The sequence below is a fragment of the Crocodylus porosus genome, unplaced genomic scaffold, assembly GCF_001723895.1.
Source record: "Crocodylus porosus isolate Cpor-Errol unplaced genomic scaffold, CroPor_comp1, whole genome shotgun sequence".
Taxonomy (NCBI): Eukaryota; Metazoa; Chordata; order Crocodylia; family Crocodylidae; genus Crocodylus; species Crocodylus porosus.
Genome location: NW_017728943.1, coordinates 106333347 through 106354395, shown reverse-complemented (window position 1 = coordinate 106354395; position 21049 = coordinate 106333347). Strand labels below are relative to the sequence as shown.

Sequence of the window (21049 nt, the reverse complement as noted above, 5' to 3'; positions counted from 1 at the left end):
GTCTCCCACCCCATCCTCATTAAAAAACTAAGCGACTGTGGCATTGATGCCTACACAGTCAGATGGGTTGCAGATTGGCTCAAGGGTCGTATGCAGAGGGTGGTGGTGGACGGGTCATATTTGACCTGGGAGGAAGTGGGCAGCGGAGACCCCTGGGCTCAGTCCTTGGGCCTGCGCTGTTCAATTTCTTCAGCTATTTGGACAACCAGGTGAAATGCAACCTGTTGAAATTCGCTGATGATACCAAAATTTGGAGTGAGGTGAGCACACTAGTTGGGAGGGAAAGATTGCAGCAATATCTGGATAGGTTACAGAAATGGGCTAACATAAATAAGATGCGTTTCAATACTGACACGTGCAGGATGCTGCACTTAGGCAGTAGAAACCAGCAGCACATTTATAGAATGGGAAACTCCCTTCTAGAGAGCACGGAAGCAGAAAGGGATCTTGGGGTCAGTATTGACTCTAAGATGAACATGGGCCGACAATGCGAGGTCACAATTGGCAGGGCTAACTGGACCTTGTAATGCATCCACACGTGCATCTCAAGTAAAGCCAGGGAGGTGATCCTCCCCCTCTATGCGACGCTGGTCAGGCCACAGCTGGAGTACTGTGTCCAGTTCTGTGCGCCCCACTTCAGGAAAGATGTGGACAACATTGAAAGGGTCCAGAGGAGGGCCACCTCCATGATCCAGGGACAACAGGGCAGACCCTACACTGAAAGACTATGGGACCTAAACCCGTTCAGCCTTCACAAGAGAAGGCTGAGGGGGGGACCTGGTGACTGTCTATAAACTCACTAGGGGGACCAGAAGGGTTTGGGGGAGACACTGTTTCCCCTAGCGTCCCCTGGCATGACAAGGAACAACGGACACAAATTATTAGAGAGCAGATTGAGATTAGACATCCGCAAGAACTACTTCACAGTTAGGGCGGCTAGGAGCTGGAACCAACTTCCTAGGGAGCTGGTGCTGGCTCCTACCCTGGGGATCTTTAAGAAGAGGCTTGATGCCTACCTGGCTGGACTCATCTGAGTCCAGTTTCTTCTCCCGCCCAGGTGGGGGGTCGGACTTGAAGATCTACAAGGTCCCTTCCGACCCGACTTCTATGATTCTATGAATAATCAAAACCTTGAGTGAACCTTGAGTGACAGTAAATCTAACCCATCTCTCATACCTGTATGTACTTATACACATGAATGATAGTAGATCACTTCCATATATTTTCTACTGAAAAGGCTAGACTTGACCCACAGATACATATCAAGAAGGATGTATATTTTGTCATCATTCATAAATAGATATCCAGAAGTACTAAAAGAATTATATCATGCTACCAGTTGTTGCTGTTGTTGTTGTTAGTAGTAGCTGTGGTACTTAATGGGCACATCTACATGAGATGCTACATTGTTATGGCAATGTAGCATCTGCAGGCACTAATCATGACACAGCCACTACTGCACAGTAGGGTCGAAAATGATCCATGCACTGCTGGGACTGTGCAGTACCAACCATGCAGTCAGTGGCACATGGAGATGTGCCCAGCATGTATTTTCATAGGTGCAAGGAAAAGATAGCATGGGTATGTAAAGCTTCAAGACTTTAAATGTATAAATCCTACATTACAGCAAATTGTTACGTCTAAATAATGTTACAAACATACATATTGCAGACTAGTGTATCAACATATAACTCAAACAGCAATCTAAAGAGATTAATTAGCCTTTCCGGGGAAGTCTTGTTACTGGAGAAAACAAGACTTTTTTTTATAGCATTTTTAAACAAACCCTTGGAATTCCATGGCACATATGGTTCTCCCAAAATTTATAGAAAAGATTCAACATTTTAGAGAATAGATATTATTTTTTATTGTATTCAAAGGTTTTTGGAGCAATTAGTTTGTACACAAACCTAATAGTTTAATCCTTTTTTAGTTCTTTGCCACTGGTGACCATAAAAGTTAGCAATAAGGCCCAGAGAACCTGCATTAAGAAAAGCACTTTCCTTTCACCCTGGGCTGACAGCACTCTCAGGAGCAAATCCACTTGCAATTTCAGCACCAGCTGTAATAGGCTTGAGAGGAAGCTGTATGCAGGAGCTCTCAACTAGGAAGGAAAATCTGCCTGACTATTAAAAAAAAAACACCAAACAAAAACCAAACACTATCTGTGAATTTGCTTGGGCCCAGTATATACTCCTAAGGGGGAAAAACCTCTCAGGCTGTTGGAGTATGTTTGAATTTTAAAAGGTAGCTCAGGCCATTATCCTAAGGCATTCACATACTAGGATTGCAGCCTAGGGGCACTTGTACACATGACAGGGGTTTAATACCCAGAGTTTTATCCTGTAAAATTGAAACCACAGGTTTTTAACTGAAACCCACTATTTCTGTTTTTCTATCGTATTATGGCAAGGGACCCAATCTTTTTATTTTTTTTTGCAGCCGGAGCCTGCCCACAGCTAGTTGGTGAGCTGCTGGTGGGCCAAGAAGCCTCTAAGCTATGGGGGGCTCCGGTCCTTCCCTCCACCGTGGCAGCACCCCCAGGGCCACCTACGCAGGCTGCTAGCAGGCCAGGTGCTGCCCCATCTTGAAGACCTTGCCCAATCCAACTGCTCCCCAAGCCCACCTGTTGAGCAACCCCCAGCCAGCTTCCAGCCCACAGGCTTGAGGAACAGTTGGGTTGAGTCAGGCACTAGCTCCGAGCTGGTGCAGCACCTGGGCTGCTAGCAACCCACCCAATGGGTCCTGGGGGGGTACCACCACCATGGAGGGAAGGACAGGGGCACCCCGCAGCTCAGGAGCCACTCAGCCTGGCAGCAGCTCTCCTCCCTAGCTGTAGGCAGACTCCACAGGAAAAATAAATAAATAAATAAAAAGGATCAGGACCCTCACCACTTCTGCTGTCAGAAGGCACCTGCCATCAGGCTGAGTGGCCCTGAGCTTCAGGGGACCCTGGTCCTCTCCTCTGTAGTTGTGGCACCTGCTGGCCATGACCAGCAGTGGGCTAGGTGCTGCCCTAGCTCAGAGGCAGCACTTGGCCCAATCCAACTTTTCCCCGATCCCAAACTGGGGCAGCACCCGGCCCACTAGCTGCCCACCCCAGGGGGTGTTACTGCTGTGAAGGGAAGAATCAGGGCCCCATACAGCTCAGGGGCCACTTGCCCTTCTGGCAGTGGGAGAAATGGGTAGGCTCTGCTGACGAAGAAAAAGAAGGATCAGGCCCCTTGCCGCTTCTGCCTTCAGAAGATGCCTGCTCAAGGCAGAAGCAGTGAAGAGCCCAATCCTTTTTTTCTACAGAACCTGTCTGCATCTCTCACAGCTGGGGGGGGGGGGAGCTAACAGCTGCATTGTTGAAATTTGCAACACTGGAGACTAAACTACATCCAGATGCAGTTTAGCTTGCAACAATGCAAAGTCATTTTTAAACCCCCAGAGTCTTGCACATATACAATGTGATGCCATTAAGTAACACACCGTGACATTTTCGTCATGTGTACCTGTTAATGGCATCACATGTACAAGTACCCCAGGATTTCATCCTTTTTCTTTTTGCCAGTGTGCACGCCGAGTTTTCTCAACTACAACCACAAGCACCATTTTGCAAGTACACAGCAAATGGTTTCCCAGCTCATGGTAATTTTTCAAATTTTTGAACATTTTTCTTACCAAAAGACATTTCAAGGTTACTGTGTACAATATGACAGCAAGACACTAGTGCACATGAGGGACCCACCTCAGTGTTTAGGATACTCTCCTGGGTCACAGGAAGGAATCTAAGCATCAGTCTATAACATCGCCCAGGGAAGTTCCCTAAGCCCCACTTGCTCTGCTTCTGTCTTCTCAGGTCAATGAAAGAGAGACTTTCTGGACAAAAGTGAAACACTTCATCAAAATCAATATTTTCCTGTGAAAAGTTTCACAGGAATAATAATAATAAAGTAATGAGAGAGAATAATAATAACAACAACTATTATTATTATTATTATTATTATTATTATTATTATTATTATACAATCCACTCTTAAAGCAGCCCCATAATATACAAGTCAGTTCAAATATCAGGAAACAATTCTTTCCAATAGCTTTTGTTATTATCATCAGTTGTAGTGATATAAACTTTCATCTAAAGCTCTTAAGCAAATCTCACAATACCCTTCTGAAGCAGGTGTTACTGCCCTCAACTCATAATGGATAAAGGTGAACTCCCCTGCATCACATAGGAATCAGTATCAGAGACAAGAAATGGACCCAAGAGTCCTGAACCACAGTTGGCTACTTTAGTCACTAGACACCCTCCATCACTATGAAGAACTGATTTGGGGCTTGTGATAGGCATATGTTAGTGAACAGATAATATTTTTAACCAGCCAATAAAATAAACTAAAGCTAGGAACCCAAAGAGTTTAGGATTAAATGTGAAAGATCTTTGAGGCTGCTAATGCTAGCTGGGACAAACAAGATATTCAAACTGTTATAAATATATCTGTTATTAAAGTCAGAGATGGTTAAAAGAGAAGTCCTATGATGAAAGACTTGTGACCTAAATGACTCCATAGACAATATTATATGTACAGTGGTAAGTTGCAGAAGACCTCCATCATGGTCTAGTAGATAGGGCTCTGTGCTGAGAGTCAGGAGACGAGTGTTCTCTTATGTGCTACTACTGACTTACACTGTGGCCTGGGCAACCCACTTCCCTCTCTAGCTAAACTTTATCGCTCTTTTCCATTTGAATTTTCAGCTCTTTAAGAAAAAACTGTCTCTTACTATACACATGGGCAGTGTCTAAAGCTATGAGGCCCTTACCAAGCAGGGGTCTCAGTACTTCTCCGTAAACAAACAAGAACAATGATGAAAAGATGGGCCTGAAAATATCAATAGGCCTGTATAGGATGGTGAAAGGCAGAATGAACATGCCAGGAGAGAAAGCTGAGGAGCTTTTTCACAGGTGTTTCAGAGAAATAAATTATATGCAAGGGGCAAATGAATGAACCCAAGTTATTTGTGAGTATAAAAGGAGCATAACAAACAATACAGCGACAGGCTTTGAAAAGAACGTCCATCACCAAATTTCTTCTTCAGCTTGAACGTCTGTTTGAGGAATGTCATGTCAAAAGTTAAGGCAGCCACATGAATGATGACAGCACAAAGTCTGTGACTAAATAAAAGTATTTCCTTAGAAAGTGGGACCAGTTGTGTCAAGAAATGACAATTTTTTTTTCTAAAAGTAAAAAACATTCCCTAGCTATGAGTGTGTATTTAAATGTTACACAGGGCTCTGGTTCCATTTCTACTTAGTTGGTTCAGTGTGATGGGCCTCTTCATGGATCTAGGGTCTGTAGTAGACAAGAAAGGCAGCAAGAGTTCCTAAATGCCACTGTAATACTCAGGAACAGGGAAGTAATTTTATTTGACATAAGACACTGGTGAGACTGTTACTAAAATACTTCACACCATTGTGGTGCCCACATAATTGAAAGGATGTTGAGAAATCAGAGGGTGCAGAAAGAGAAGAACTACTAAAATGATTCAGAGACTAGTTAAAATGGCCTATTGTGAGAAACTTTAAAGAGCCTGATCTGATTTGTCAAAAGGAAGTTTGAGAGGTGGCTTGATTAGAGTGTATGAGTACCTTCCTGGGAAGAGAATACCAGGGATTGAAGAGGTCTTTAATTTAGCAGAAAGAGCACAGCAAGAACAAAGGCTGGAAGCTGAAGCTGGACAAATTCAAATTAGAAAGAAGACAAGTGGTTTCTTATTTGTTTTGTTTTGTACTGTTTTTTAAACAATGAGGGTGATTAAACATTGAAACACTCCCAAGTAAAGTGATGGGCTCTCCATGTCTTTATGTCATCACAAGGCAGGAGGCTTTTCTAGAAAATGTGGTTAAATCAAGTAGGAGTCATTGGGTTATACTACAAGAATAGGTGCAAATTAATGGCCTATCATATGTAGCAGAAGTCTATATGATTTAATTGTTTGTTCTGGCTTTAAACTTGGTGCATTTATAACAATTTAGAATACAGGAAGTCACTAATATAAAATTTGTCAAGTATCGTGATATACAGAACCACATTATATTTTAAATAATTGCCATTTATTAGATAACTGTAATTACAAATAAACAGAATTTCATACTGCTTGAATTCTAGCTCTTTCTCCACCAATGATACCCTACCCTAGAACTTCAAGCTGTACATGGAGTTATTTGGTGGTTAAGTAATAGACTACAGTTGAACATAGCCCATAGCAATATTTCCAACTCCTAAATGACAGTTATACATATTCTTTTAAATTAAGTAGCCCAGTATAAACAATGTTTTATCACCTTCTTGAAACAAGCTTTTCTAATCAGGCCATAAGTTAGAAGTGAGGGAAAGAAAAGATACAGGGCGTTTTGTCCAAGTTTTCCAAAGACAGTTTGTTTAATTAGAAATAAACTTAAAAAGAAAAAGATTTTAGAAGATCAAGTGTCATGCAAGTTACACGATGATCAATGCCTAGCTCTCCCATGCCACATATGGAGCATTCGTTATCAGTGAGTTTGGGCAAAATGCTGAACACTTTCCATGTATGGCGCTTTTATGATGCAAAAATCTCAAAGATCAGAAATGTGAGGTAACAGAAGTGAAGGGACACAAATAATTCAGAACACCCCTTTGCAAAAGAAAATACAGGTTTCCCTCACCAGCCATGGTTCTGTCAACCATGGTTTTGAGTGTGCACGCTTAATATTCTATATGCCATTTTGGCTACCATGGTACATAGTTTTGAGTAACCACGGTTTTCTGTGGCTGTGCATCAGCCTGCCACCTGCCATTTTTCCCATAAGCCTTTTGTCTTGCCACCCACAGGAACTTCAGAAACCTAACCCCAGTCGTTGTTGAGACAAACCTGTATTACATGGCAACACTTAAAAGACTATCAGGTATATACATATTTCCTCAGCATCTTAAACAGCTTGCCCCAGCCAGCATGCAGAGCTCATGACTCCTCTGGAGCTGGAGAACTTGAATAATACCTGTCAAGAGCTCTGAGATGAAAAGTGGCTTCTCAAGCAAGATTAAGTACCACTGTTCACCATGGGCACTGACAGACATGCAGCTCTCCACTGTAATTCATGGTGCTTTGCAGGAAGCACCATGAGTTTCAGCATTCCCCCAACCCAACAGACATTTGCTGTTAGGTCTAGGGGGTTGGGGAATCCAACTCCAGTTTGGAGTGACTGTGTCTGCAGCCACTCTCCCTTAGCTCCCCCTGTCACCTCCCCCATCCCAGCTCCAGTGCTGTCTTCAGAATGGAGAAGGGAGCTCGGTCTGGGGTTTGCCCATCCGGCGCTGGAGGATGGGGTGGGTGGACTGGAGCCCCTCCCACCTTGGCATACCCCAGACTAAGCTCCCTCCCCTCCTTTTTCCCCCCTCTCGTTCTGAAAATAGCACTGGGGGGTCCATTTCAGAGTGCCTTCATTTGCACCCTCATGTCACATAATCAGGCTCTTTAAAAGTGCTCTGCAGCCATTCAGTCCTGTAATGGCATGGCTGTAGAGCACTTTCCAGGGGCCAATTACACAACAGGTATAACTTTTGTCTGCACCCCATGAGGCATAAAAGTGATAGTAAACAAAGCCTGGCTCTTACTATGGTTATTGCCAACATAATAGGAAGTGTTTTCCCTATGTTGGAGTGTTCCTGAGACATTCACTAATGTCAAGTAACTGGTTCATTCACCTGTGTTCAAAGGTGCTCTATTAACTAAAGAGGAAGCTGTTAAAAATTCAGAAGTAACTTTAAATGCTCCCTCCCTCAGAAGACTGGACCCAAAATAGAAACCAGCAGAACAGCAAGTTCTACAAGACCTGCAAAGCCCTGTTCTTTAGTCTGCATTTCTAAAAATGACATAGCAAAAAGTGAACTATGATATAGGTTATGAAACATTTGGTTTACCTAGGTCATAGGTCCTATGACAAAAGCTATATGAAATTCAGCAGTTTGGGGTCTCCTAGGAGTCGGTAAATGCTTGCCACTTTGGCTTACGCAGGTGTACCTGCCTTTGAGTGAGCTTTGATTTTTCAGGTTCCAGCCAAAGCATTATAACAACCCCCACACATTAAAAAAAAAAAAGAAATCATGAGTATGGCCCCCAGAAATCATAAGACTTGACATAAAAACTGTAAGGTATTTTGAAAAAAAAAATGTTGGTTTTTATTCATTTGAATTCTGTCCCTTACCTCCTAAAACACATCAGAGGTGTCACAAGCTTTTCCAGCTCCCTACAGGGGAAGTGAAGAAAGGGCAAAAAGGGGCATCTTCTCTGGCCAGGTTCTGCTCACTTGAATGGCAGCCACTTTTGCTGCTGCTTTAACAGCACAGACTGGGCTGCAGCCTCTGAGGGACAGACAGTGGCACTGGGGGAACCCTCCTGGTGCTGTTCAGCTCTTCCCATGTCCAGGGACAGGGATGAGTCTCCTATGGCGAAGCCCCCATAGTGGGAAAAGGGCATCATTCTACCCCCCACCCCCACCATCATATATTCTGCTGGTCATGGTGCTGCCCCTGACTGACTGCCCCTGCCCAGCTTCCTATGGCTGTGGAAAGACTCTTCCAGGGGAGGGTACCACAGGACTCCTCCCTTTAAGACAGTACCCAAGGCTTGTGCCCTCTCACCCCACCCTAGTGATGTTTCTGCCACACACTAGCCTTTAGGGCTTCCTGCACATATTTGGGGCTTTCTCTGCAATTTTGAGGGTTAAAAACCCTTTGATAAAACACAGGCTGAGTTTTCTATGTACTCTAACTCCAGCAGCTGGAGCTTTAAGAATAATATCAACCACAAGACTCAGCAACGCTGAGAAAGCTGCCAAATCCCTTTTAGGTTTGGGTCAAAACTTTGAATCACCACTCCCCCTCCTTCCTCCCCCTCCCCAACACCTGTAGGAAATGGGGGTTTCTCTATGAAGCACTCATTAAGGTTTCACAAACTGGAGGCCTGGTTTTACATTACAAAGTTTTGCCAAGGTAGCCATGGCAGCAAGGGCTGTGAAATGATCGCACTCCCAAATTCTTGCAGTAAAGACTGGGCATGGGTTTTTGTTAGTTACCATTTGTGTGACCAGACTTTTCCTTATCGCATTTTTTATTGTAAGAAAGGGAGAGGGAGGAACAGCAAGAATAGAAGAGTCAGTAAGAGTAAAGGAGCAAAAAAAGGCAAGAAGGGAGGGGAGAGGCAGAAGAGTTGTAGTTCATCACCTTGCAGTTAGAGGTGACAAACTTCTAATCTTCAGCCTGGATTGTATAGGCTTCATGGGCGACATAAGCCTAAAGGAAGATTGTGAATGCAGATAAGGTAAAGGATACACAGATTTTATTGATTGGTCCCTCCCCTGTGTACAGGGTAGTTGTAGAGACAGTACTAAATGCTATCTAATTTAATTTCAAATCTCAAACACTACCACAAAGGGTACATGCAGATGTTTGCCCCACCTGATTTACAATCAGGTGACTTACTGTAAGCCATGTGATCATAGATTGGAAGTGGCTTGTGCAAGTTTGCAAATTCCAGGAGCCATGCTGGGAAGCTGGTGTAGTAACTCCAGGTATTGGAGAGGGGCATGCAGGTCTTCAGAGGGGGTTATCTGTTCCGGGGGTGAGGTGGCTAGGGGACTAAAAATGACCTGGTCAGGGTATGTTGGGAAGAGTGGGAAGGGATGGGTGGTTAGGAATCGCTGCAACCCTGGGGCTGGAGCAAGTAACCAGACTTTTCCAGCCAGGAGCTGCACTCTGAACATATGCAGATGTTCAGTAGATTGGGCTAACCCTTTCCCTATCTAAGTTAGTTCATCTCCTCAGGTGAACTAGTTTAAAATTGGACCTGCAGTTTTTTTGCCCCATTCAGCCTCCCAGATATCTGCTCAGATCAGCAATTAAATCAATCTAGACTGATTTAAAGGCAATGCCTGTACACACCCAGAAGTGAAACTCTTTGATTTTCTCCCATACTGAAAATCAGTAGTTTTGAAGTAAGTCAGTATCCCCGCTGTTTATGGTACTGACAGTGACTCATCTAACAGAAAAGGCCCATTACACAGCAGACTACAAAGATCAATGAAGGCACTTAACCCAATCAGAAAGCTGTATAGATTTTAATCATTAAATGAATCATTTGCATTTAAAAAAGCAATTGATGGCAAAAATAGCAATGCTTATGCCATTTCGTTTTTATCCACATAGTAAAATTCTGAGATCACGGGCACATGAACCAGTTATGAGGTAAGTTAAGTTGGGTGAACTCATAGCATCTCAGCTTCTCTGAAGTAGGAACATGCACTTACCCCATAACAAACATTAGGCAGCTCATTCTACTTCATTGGTGGGGAAAATTTGTGTTCATCTCAGGGTAAGAGCGTGCACATCAGCAGCAACCAGGAAGTATTAATTATACCAAAACACCCCCAAATCAATAGCTTACCCTGTGGAAACCTGCTCACATGTCTATCCCTTAACAAAGCTGACAGTGATGGGACTAGTTGCAGTGAACATTATGAAAAAAAAGGAAAGGAAAGGCTACTAGAACCACACACAAGGAACTAAAACAGTAACAAAAACATTAACTGGTGCCCAACAGCAGCACCACCTATGTACCACACATGCCAGGTTTCCCTCTCCCCATTTCATGCATATGGATTGCTGTTTGTTAAATTTTACCACCCCCAGTCTGATTTGCAGAGGGTGCAATTCTGCTACAACCTCTCAGTTCTAACACAAGTTGGAGACAGTGGTACTTTTGGCCAAATACAGACATTCGGAAGGTTATCGGGCTCAAAATGCCCGATTTTAACTGAGCTTATCCCAGTGTCGACCTTATGCTTACAGATTTGGTCTCAGTGACTTGCCAACAGATTAAACCCGTAACTGAACAGAAGTTCCACGTAAACAAACCAGTCTAAAAACAGCAGAACCCAGTTTAAGATCAACCTGGATCTATGTTGTATCAGATTCATTCAATTTAGGGCAAACCTGTGCATGGAACATCTGTCCCTTTCCCCTGCACAGCCCTGGGCTGGAAAAACCCAGCCACTGGCCCCAGCCCTGGAGCTGCTCTTTTCACCCTGCACTGGTATATTTTTTACCCCTCTGGCCTCTTGCCCCACCCCCCCCAAGCCAGATTTTATCAGCGTTTGCCACTGCCAGAGCCAAGCCACTGAGTCCTCATGGGGGGAAGATGTGAGGGACTGGAATATAGGTTTGCTGGGGAGAACTACCCCACCCCACCCCACCTGTGGGTCATGCCTCCCCACCCATCCTCCAGCAGACCCCTGGAGGGGATCAGGGGTCTGCTGGAGGATCCCTCCTCCAGCAGACCCCCTGCTGGATCCACAACCCCCCAGCTACCACCCCCCATCTTAATTTACCTCCCTTAGAAGAAAAGTTTTACAAAAACAAAATGGTGGGGAGGGGAGGGAAGAGGGGCATCAAAGTTTTTACATCTTGTTCTTTAAAAATAAAAAACCAAACAAACCAAAAAAACCCCCATCTTTCCAAGTGGAAAACAGTAAGAAAGTGTGAGCTAGTATACTTCCATCCTTTCTCCCCAGTTTTCAAACCTCACTAGTTGCTCAGGTGTCAGAAGCTGTTGGTCTCACTCCAGCCCATGCCCCCTGAGCCCTTCCCTCACCCTAACAGCCCTCTCCCTCCCTGTGACCTCTGCCCCACTGCCCCGCCCCCACCTCCATCCCCCCTATCCCCTCCCCTCACTTAGTGGACTAGAACTCACTATGGAAACCTCCACCCTTCTCAGCTGGCCAAATTAACCTCCTGAGCCAGAAGTCCAGGTCATTTAGACAGAACTAGAAGTAAGTTGTCCTGAAGCAGAGTGATGTAGTTCCCTTTGGGCACTGCTTCATTGGGTCTCCTTGCTTATAGGCAGCACCACACTAATGTGGCTATTTTACTCCTACTCAGAAAATAACACCCTCAAATGTGTTATCTGACACCTTCCCCAGGCTTGCCATGGAAATTGATGTGAGCAGTATGGACTCAGGCTGTATGTTCGTAAGACCCTGAGCCGGACTATGCCTGAGTTAGGTGACCAAAAAGATCCATGAAAGCAGCAGAGGCCTATAAAATGCACTATCTGTTTATGAGAGGGAAATTGACAGGAAGTGGGAGGGCTCTTTGGCAGTAGAACAAGATGGGAGCAGCTCGTGAAGATTTAGGCACTCCCCTTTGGAGAGGAAATCAGGGAGATACCAACCAAGACATAATTTAAGTAAGACCCAACTGGTAAACAAAAACAGGGATGGAACAAGAAGTCTTGCTCTGTTGAGACTGATGCTGTAAAACAAAAAGAAACTTTAAATTAAAAGAGGATTCATGAAGAAACACTAGTGCCAAGAAGATCCATAGGAAGTGACTGCATTTCAAACTAACTTAACAGGCTTGGCAAAGTGGAAAAAGGAGGAGGGGAGGAAAAAAAAAAATTGCTCAAACTGCGTACATCCAGATTGGAGGGGAAGCCGAAATGCATATATACCAGTCAACAGAGCATGTAACACTTGTGCACATAGCTTTTCCTCTCATGTGAAAGTCTTTAACTGGAATTGGCATCTCTCTGAATGATATGTTCTTGTTCAACCACAAAATTATAGGGTTCAATGCAGCAATTACTTAGAGATACCCTGTGGCCCAAGTCATGCAGCCAAGCAGGTTAAAGTGGTCTCAGGGCCAGATTCTATACCGCCTATTAGGTGTGTAAATGGATTTAGGCACCCAAGTGTGCTTTTGTTTCACCCTGCCTGAGTTCCCCCTCCATTTGTCAGGTTTCTGGCCAGTGATTTTTTGTGACTTACACAAACTTGTACACATGGAAGAGACACACGTATACAATTGCCTATGTACCTAATTGGTGTGTAACCTATCTATCTACACACATGCATGACCCAGCTACATGCATACTGCAAGAAAGCCACCTCTGGAGAGAAACCATGGCACTTCCTAGCAGCTAAATCAACACTATGCTGCTTACGCCGGTCTCTCCGGCTACTACCCTATCTTCACCTGCCACACCTTTTGATATTTAAATATAAATTTTATAAATTCAGGAGACTTCCCTCAGAGTCCCAGATTGAGCCTTGGGCATTTCACTTGGCCCTACTCATTACTAGACAGTCTTGGTCTGGACCTGCCCATAGTTACACTCCCTGAGCAAGGAACTGTCCTTCAGAGCTAGCCCCAGCCATCTTCCTCTTCCTCCCCCTCCCCCTGTGCTTGAGGGCCCCTGACCACATCTCATTGCACTGCACTGGTCTTTCATCAGTGCTCTGGGCCCCAAGCCCACTAACTAAAAATGCACCATGCTTCACTAGCACCCCTTGGTTTCAGCCCACCAGGCACCCTTGCCCTACTTGTCTTTAGCCCACTGGGCCTCATACCCCCAACTCACAGCATAGAGTACTTCCCAGACACCCACTATAGCCTCCAACCTCCCTGTAGCCACACCCATGCCTCACAGCTGAAATGCAGACTCAAAGAAAACCAACTATGACACCTAAACTATTTATCTCATGCAAGACTCCCAGCTGAACTCCATCCTAATTTAAGATCAAGACCAGGAAGAATACTCTAACCCTGGTGGCGGACTTATATAAACCCTAGCTCCTCCCACTTCTGGTCATCTTAGCCAATCCAGGCATGTCCCTCTGCAGCCTACCCCACAATAATCAGACTCACAGCTCTGATTATTGTGGCCAGCTATTCTTAATCAGATATCCTCTACGCTGCCTTGAAACGAGGCCAGTTCTTTTGTAAGTTGCCTTCTGAAAAAGTCTTACAGCTTCTTTGTCTGCTACTCTACTCTGTTTATCAGTAGCAGAGGTTGTTTACCTGCCTACTTAGCAATAGCCTACTTAGCTCTGCTGCAGTTGTTTTTTAACCCTCTGCCAGGAGCCCAGCCCTCTAAAGACCTTGTTACACAGTAAGTTTAGGCAGCTTCTAGAACAATTAGGCCCTGGACTGGCTGCACATTAACAGCATTTAAGTGGCTTTAAATTCTTGTTAATATCTTAGTTATGTCACTGCAGGGCAGATTTATCTCCAATCCACCTAATTTTTTTCCTGTTCCATTACCATGTGGCCCCTTCCCATGGCTATTTCATCCAAACTGAAGTCCTCTAGTATCTCAGAATCCTCTAAGCTCTGAGGGCCCAATGCTTTTTTCTCTGGAGTTCACATGACACTTGCTGCCCTGCACCCTGCTGGCTGGGTGGCTGGAAGCTACCTGAGCTCTGAGGGACCCGATTCTTATTTTCCCCCTGAGTGCTTAGTGGCTCTGGTGCCACCCACTGCTGCCCAGACCAGCAACATGGTCGGTAGGCACTGCCTGAGGTCTAGAAAAAAAAAAGGATCAGGCCCCTCAGGGAGTGAGCTCCAGGCCTGTGGCCTGGAGCTTTCTGGTCTTATTGAAGCTTGCAGTGGCTCTGCACTGAAAGCAAGGCTGTCAGGGCTTAAGCCTGGTGGCCCTGTTCTCAGTGTAGAGCCACCATGTCAATTTCAGTGAGACCAGAGCGCCCCAGGGAAGCTTTTTCCCCAGGTCTCCCTGTTCTCACTGAAACTGATGTAGTGGTGGGCCTACTCTCTGCCTAGTGGGAGCAATGAGTGGGTCCTGCTCTTAGCCTGCCCTTTGTTTACCAAGCTGCTAATGGCAAGTCACAGCCGTGCAGGTGAAGGACAGTCAGAGCAGGTTTTTCACTTTACCAAATGACTACTCCACTAAGCCAAACAACACTAAGCTGATTAGTATTTGTTCAGCTTACAGCATAAGGTCTAACAAGGCCCCTAGTCCATCTCCTTTCCCAACTTGCTCCTTGGTAAGCAGCTGATAGCTTTCTTGCAGCTTTGGACCACTATTTCACTCTCAGCTGTCTTTTTCTCCCAGCTGGTCCCCAGTCAGCTGTCTTACCCTGTCTCTCACAACAAACTTACACACCCACACTGCAGGGGTAATAGAACTGCAGCCCCTGTCTCTCTCTCCTCCCAAGGTACTCTAAGCAAACTGCATCTTATAACTCAAGGACTCATCAAGTAGAAAAAAACAAGACCAGGAAAAAAATGTTAATCTGATATAAAATACGAGCCAATTTTTAAGCACACACCGCCTAGTGAGCTGGTAACTGGCAAATCACAACCCAGGATACTGCCAGTACTTTGGATGCATGGCAATATGAAAAGGTGAAAATGTGAGGAGTGGGCTAAGATTATTTTAAGTTGATAATATAGTCATCCAAAACAGGCTATTCTGCATCTGTTGTTTATTACATATCTGTTAGATAGATACAGACCATAGGCTTCTGCTTCCTAAACAAAATAACAGCCCACTTCTCCACAGAACCTAAATTTGCAGGTCCAAGTCAGGGATATTTTTTGCATCTGGCTATGTGACTTAAGCTGTTGCCTTATATCAGTGCTTGAATTTACAGCTCCAGAAATTAAAGGTAAATGGCCTTATCCTCAGCATTGCCTACATCCTATGAAACTAAACCTAGTTTACAAAAACAGCAAAAAATAGCAGAGCCACAAAGTAATAATTTATTAATCGCTAATGTGATTCTTTTTCCAAAAAAATGGGAGTTTTTTAGTACCTTTCCAACAAGAACAACTGTACAAAAAATGTACGATTTAATTGTCCCAGTAAGGGACTAGCTCGAGCCTGGAGTTTGATTCTCACTGAAGGAAGTGTTGTTAAAGCAGAGCTGTAATATATGGTGTTATTAGTCATTCTAATACGAGGGAGAGGCTTTGAATTGTTATAGAAACATTAAATAAGAAAAAATGAGAGAACTCCCTGCTAATAACCTATGCCCTAATATCATGAATTCAGGATTGGTGAGGAGAACAAATTGTTCTCTCCCCTTCTGTGGCATCACTGGGTACATCTACACATGCAAATAATTCAGGAGTAGTTTACTCTACAGCAAAGAACTCTAGAGTGAACTCTCCCAAGCATGCATCTACATGGGCAGGGACATGGGAGAAGATTTGCTGCTCCTATCAACAGACTGCTCCCACTCCCTGCAGCCCTTAAACGAGCCCTTGCAGCAGCCAGGAGGAGCTGTAGGTGGAGGCTGGAAGATTGTTCCCTGCCCTCAGGAGCTGCCTGCTGCTGGGAAAGAGTCCACCACCAGAGCCCAGGTGGAGATGTCCCCCTGCCCCAGCAGCAGGGAACTCCCAGGCCCACTTTGTGATTGCAGGGCTGGAGCTGAGAGATCCTTATCTCCCAGTCCAAGCCCCATAGTCACAGGGCCTGGCAGCCAAGGCTGGGAAATCCTTATCTCCTAGACAGAGCCCCAAGGTTGTAGGTCCTGGGCTGGGAGATTTCTCTTTCCCTGCACCAACTCCATGGTCATGGGGCCAGCGCTGGGAGATCTTTATCTCCCTGTCCAAGCCCCACAACCACAGAGCTGGGGTTTAGAAATAAAGATGTCCCAGCACAGGTCCTACAATTGCAAAGTGGGGGTGGGAGCTCCCAGTTGCTGAGGCACTGGGGGACATAGTCCCACCCCAGCAGCAGGCAGCTCCTAGGGGCAGGGAGAAATCTCCCACTCCCTGCTGCTCAGCTGACTGAGGGCATATTTGCTCCTGGTCATGCGTCTACATGTGTGCTACTGTGCAGTAAGTAATCTTGAGAAAAAATTTGCTACTTGCATTTGCAGGTAGCAAATTTACTCAGTAGAGCAAATTACTGCACCATAAGCACCTGCACGTGTAGACAGTGACACTTACTGCACAGTAATTAGCTCTAATCTTGAAGAAAGCAACTTATGTGGATGCACCCAGCGAGTAGAAATGACCTTGCATCTGTTTGAAATAAAATCTGTGGATTGTACAATAAAAGGTTAGATTTCAATCACTGAAAATTCCAACTCTCAAGCATCACTCATCTCACCATGTGGATCAAATTTAATGTGAAAATTATCAATTCTTCAGAGCAAATGGAAGAATTATTATAAACAAGGAAGAAACAATGAGTTTCTAGTTGTCTTACAATGGATGATTAAAACAATTCCTTAATGGATATGATTTTCCCATGGGTAACAGGATAAACATTCCTCCTCCATTAACATTTCTCTTTGAGGATTGTGGGGTACATATAATGATAGTTATGATTTCCCGCACTGTTGTAGTAAAAATAGGAACAAAAGGTGCTTTTGAAAGTAGACAACGTAGGTGTCTTGTGTGGGAGCATTTTTATTACAATAGGAGAAATCCTTTCATACCATTGTGAACCTGAATATAACTATACCTGCTATAGCAACACAATGAAAAAATGGAAGGAAATTCTCTTCTTAAAAGCAGTCCAGGAAAAGTTATACCCCTGAAGCAAAAGTTCATCCACAGTACACATTAAATATAGGTAATTATAAGAACATTCATTCTGAAAACTGTTTAAACAGAAGTGAACTTAATTATAAACCATTCAAAAGGGGAGCTAATTAGTACCAACCTTTGACTCACACCTGAGCCAGTTCTGCAAGGCAAGAGTGTTTCCTGTGATTAAAATATAAAGTAGACATACTTTGGCATACACTGGCTTATCAAGAGCATTGCAAATGACAACTCAAGAGTTCGCTGGGTAGACATAGTATACACACATTATTTTCAAGATATTCCCAATTGTACCACGCTATAAAATGAACTGTGTGATTGCTCAGCTGGACAAACTGATGGCATTTTTCCAAATGGAGGGGAAATAGTATTAACTGTAATTGATTTTATAGCTGTAGAAATGTTAAAATTTAAATTACACATTAGGTGGGGGATTTTCAAAGGTACACAAGAAGTAGGCACTTGCCCCCTGTTGACTTTTCCACATAATCTGGAAACAGTACCAGCTTCCACTGGGAGTTCAATGCCTTGCTGTCTGTGTGCCTTTGAAAATTTTCCCCTATGCACAGTATCCCATTGATAGAATTGGTACCAGTGATCATTTGAAGGGCAGCCTAGTTGCCAACATGAAAGCAGACTTGTAAGCACAGCATTCCTTTAGATTTCTAATTTACTGCTTACTGAGCTGGAAGTTAAAAAACCCATGTGTATGAACAATTTTTAATATAGTAGCTACACAATAAGTGGACCATACCCTAAAAGCTTTAGCAAGTTTATTCATTCACATATGCAAGAAAAAAAAGATACAAGTCTCCTTGACTACAATAGAATGCCCTCTGTCATTTAAGACACCTGGATTGATCTAAACACAGGCTGGTAAATACTTACACAGTTTGTCTATTTGTTTGTTTGTTTGTTTTATAAGGTATACGGAGAGTTTCAAAGAAAAGACCCAAGCTATTCCACAAAGAAATATATTCTAAGCTGACTGGAGATCTCAACAGGCCATTTGACTTACACAGCACGTGTTAAAGGTGAGCTGAAAATGAGCAGGGAACTGATTTTGCGTTCCTTTTCCTTCTCTGGCTGGGGAAACATCATTATTATTCTACTTCCTCTTTCCCTTTGAAATAATCATGGATGTCATATGGTCTTCTCTGGTTTTGCAAGAGGATTCTAAGGAATCTCAAATCCCCTAAGATGTGATTTGGAAGCTCTCTCAGCCCTATGTTGAAGAGATATGACTACTGAATTCTTAACAGAGTCATTTATCTGAAATGTTTATAAGATAATTCTGTTAAATAATGGTTAACAAAACACCAGCTAAAAACAAGGGACCAAATTCTCTACACAGGAGAGACTTCATCCTATGCCATTTCAAACATCTCTGAGGGGAAAACAACACATCTTCTCTATGAAAAATAATACAACAAATGTTTTTCTATTGCAAAGCAATCAGAAAGACCACAACAAGCCAGAATGTTTGTAACCCTGTGAATTCTTGTTTGAAATGGTTGATTATAATCTCATATATCATGTTTGCACACTTAACAGTGCTAAAGTTGCATGGCACCCCGCATCACCTCTGAAAGGATCTCAAGACACTGGCTGAAAATCACTCTTATTAGTGTGACAGGCTAGCTGGTAGTGATTTGGCCCAGGGGTTTTGAAAGGGTAAAAGATGATTGAAGGACTTGGGATTCCTTTTCCTCACCAATCAGGGCCCAAAAATTCACCCTCCATGTCCCCTGATTGGCCCCTTGAGTCACCTGGAGGGGGATAAAAGGGGCAGTGTGGGCTGACTCAGGAGAGACCAGTGGGGGGCCACAAGTAAGGTGATTCAAAGAGCTGGCAAAAGCTGGGCTAGTAGGGTGGGAGCAGTTGCCCCAGAAGCACCTGAAGGAGTGGGACCTGTAGGCAGCAGTTGGACCTTCAGTAGTGTGGCGTGCAGCCAGTAGGAGAGGGCCCCCACTGGGCTCCAAGATCCCCTAGGAGAGGCTGCAGCCAGCAGGAGAGGCTCCCCTGCTCCAGCAAGGATCTGAGCAGGGACCTGAGAGGTTCCCAGCTCTCCTTCCAGCTCCTCCATCAGGAAGCCAGGCAGCTCAAGGTGAGGCCGGGCTCTGGGAAGGCCAAGGCCCCTACTAGCTTGGCTCAGTACTAGCACTGGTGGCTGTGTGGCAGTGTTTCTGCCTACCATATGGGAGATCTGAGTTTAAGTTCCAGCTGGGGTGAGTGAAGTAACAGGGAGAAATTCTTGTTGCAGTAGAAAGGGGTCATCGCATTTTTTCCGTCCTATCTCCCCCTCCAGGTACCTAGGCCCTGTATTCCTTGTCACTTGACATTTTGTATTTTGTGCCTTTTATATTTCACCAACCCATATTATTTGTTCTGCTGTTTTGTGTTTTACATCTTGATTAACCCTATCTTTTGTCAACTGGATGAATGTGCCTATGATTGTAAGTGTCTAACCTTTGAATCCTGCCCCCTCAAGGTGTTTGTAGTGTCCCCTATACTCCCTGGGTTATACTAGTTATGTTCCCAGTACTGTTCTCTCATTAAAAGGTATATGGTGAAGTCCCCATTGGTGGTCTGGCTCTGCTCTATAGGGGGTCCCTACACCTCCCTCAGTGCTTGTGCACCTACTTTGATCCCTTCAATTGGAGAGGGGGTACCTCTTGGAGTACGGCCCAGGTTACATTGGTCTTCAGAAATCATGATAAATTGCAAAGAAATAGTCAGTGGGCATGTCTACACATACTGCTATTGCTTTTGAATAAACTCTGGAGCTTATTCCTCCAGAGTTTATTGCTCCTGAGTGCTGTATCTGCACATGTGCCTGGGAGCGCAGCACATTGAGCTGGGTCAGAACAGCCCCAGCTGGAAGGGGGCCCAGGGGAAGCCTGCCAGCCTGGGGCTGCTCCACCTGGCTTAACATGTTGCAGAGGGGCTGGTGGGGCATGAGAGTGCTTCAGTGTGGGGCTAAGGTTCTCACGTAACTATTTGTCTCCAGAAGCTGGCAGCTCTATTATAACATAAGAGTCATAGTAATATATCAACCAGGTTTGCTGGTATTGTGCAATATCAATTTATGCCCTCTCAGGCTGCCAGCTCAGGCTGCCTGGAGTGAATTTCAAAGAAACAGGGTCAAGCTTTCCCAAGGCCAGAATTGCCATACTTCTAAGGGAGGGATTCCAGTTCAGATGTCTGTTCTCCACTGCAGACAATCAAGCCGTCTATAAACTTAGTAGGGGGGACCAGCAGGGATTGGGAGAGACCTTGTTCCCCCCAGTGCCTCCCAGAGTAACAAGAAATAACAGCCATAAGTTGTTAGAGAGTAGACTTAGACTAGATACTAGAAGGCACTATTTCACAGTCAGGTCAGCTAGGATCTGGAACCAACTTTCAAGGGAGGGGGTGCTGGTTCCTACCTTGGGGGTTTTTAAGAGGAGGCTTGATGTTTACCTAGCTGGGGTCATTTGAGCCCAGTCTTCTCTCCTGCCCAGGGCAGGGGGTTGGACTAGAAGATCTACAAGGTCTCTTCTGACCATACATCTATAAATCTATCAGGCTTCATTTTCTTGGTGTTGTACATCTTCATCTAATCAGTTCTACATTGGCCAACTGAGAATTCCAGGAGGGACAAGGCCTTAATTTCTAGTGTAAAATGAGAAGAC

General features: G+C 44.4%; 1 protein-coding gene and 1 long non-coding RNA gene across 2 annotated transcripts in view; one reads left to right on the top strand and one right to left on the bottom strand.

Moving 5' to 3' along the window:
• RPS6KA2 (ribosomal protein S6 kinase A2) overlaps window positions 1-21049 on the bottom strand; it is a 537755-nt gene that overhangs the window by 401712 nt on the left and 114994 nt on the right. The window lies entirely within an intron of this gene.
• The window catches only part of LOC109320046, a 30465-nt gene that overhangs the window by 8463 nt on the left and 953 nt on the right, over window positions 1-21049 (top strand). The window contains exon 2 of the long non-coding RNA XR_002103706.1: window positions 18301-18409. This is a non-coding gene — a long non-coding RNA (uncharacterized LOC109320046). The remainder of the gene's footprint in view (window positions 1-18300; window positions 18410-21049) is intronic.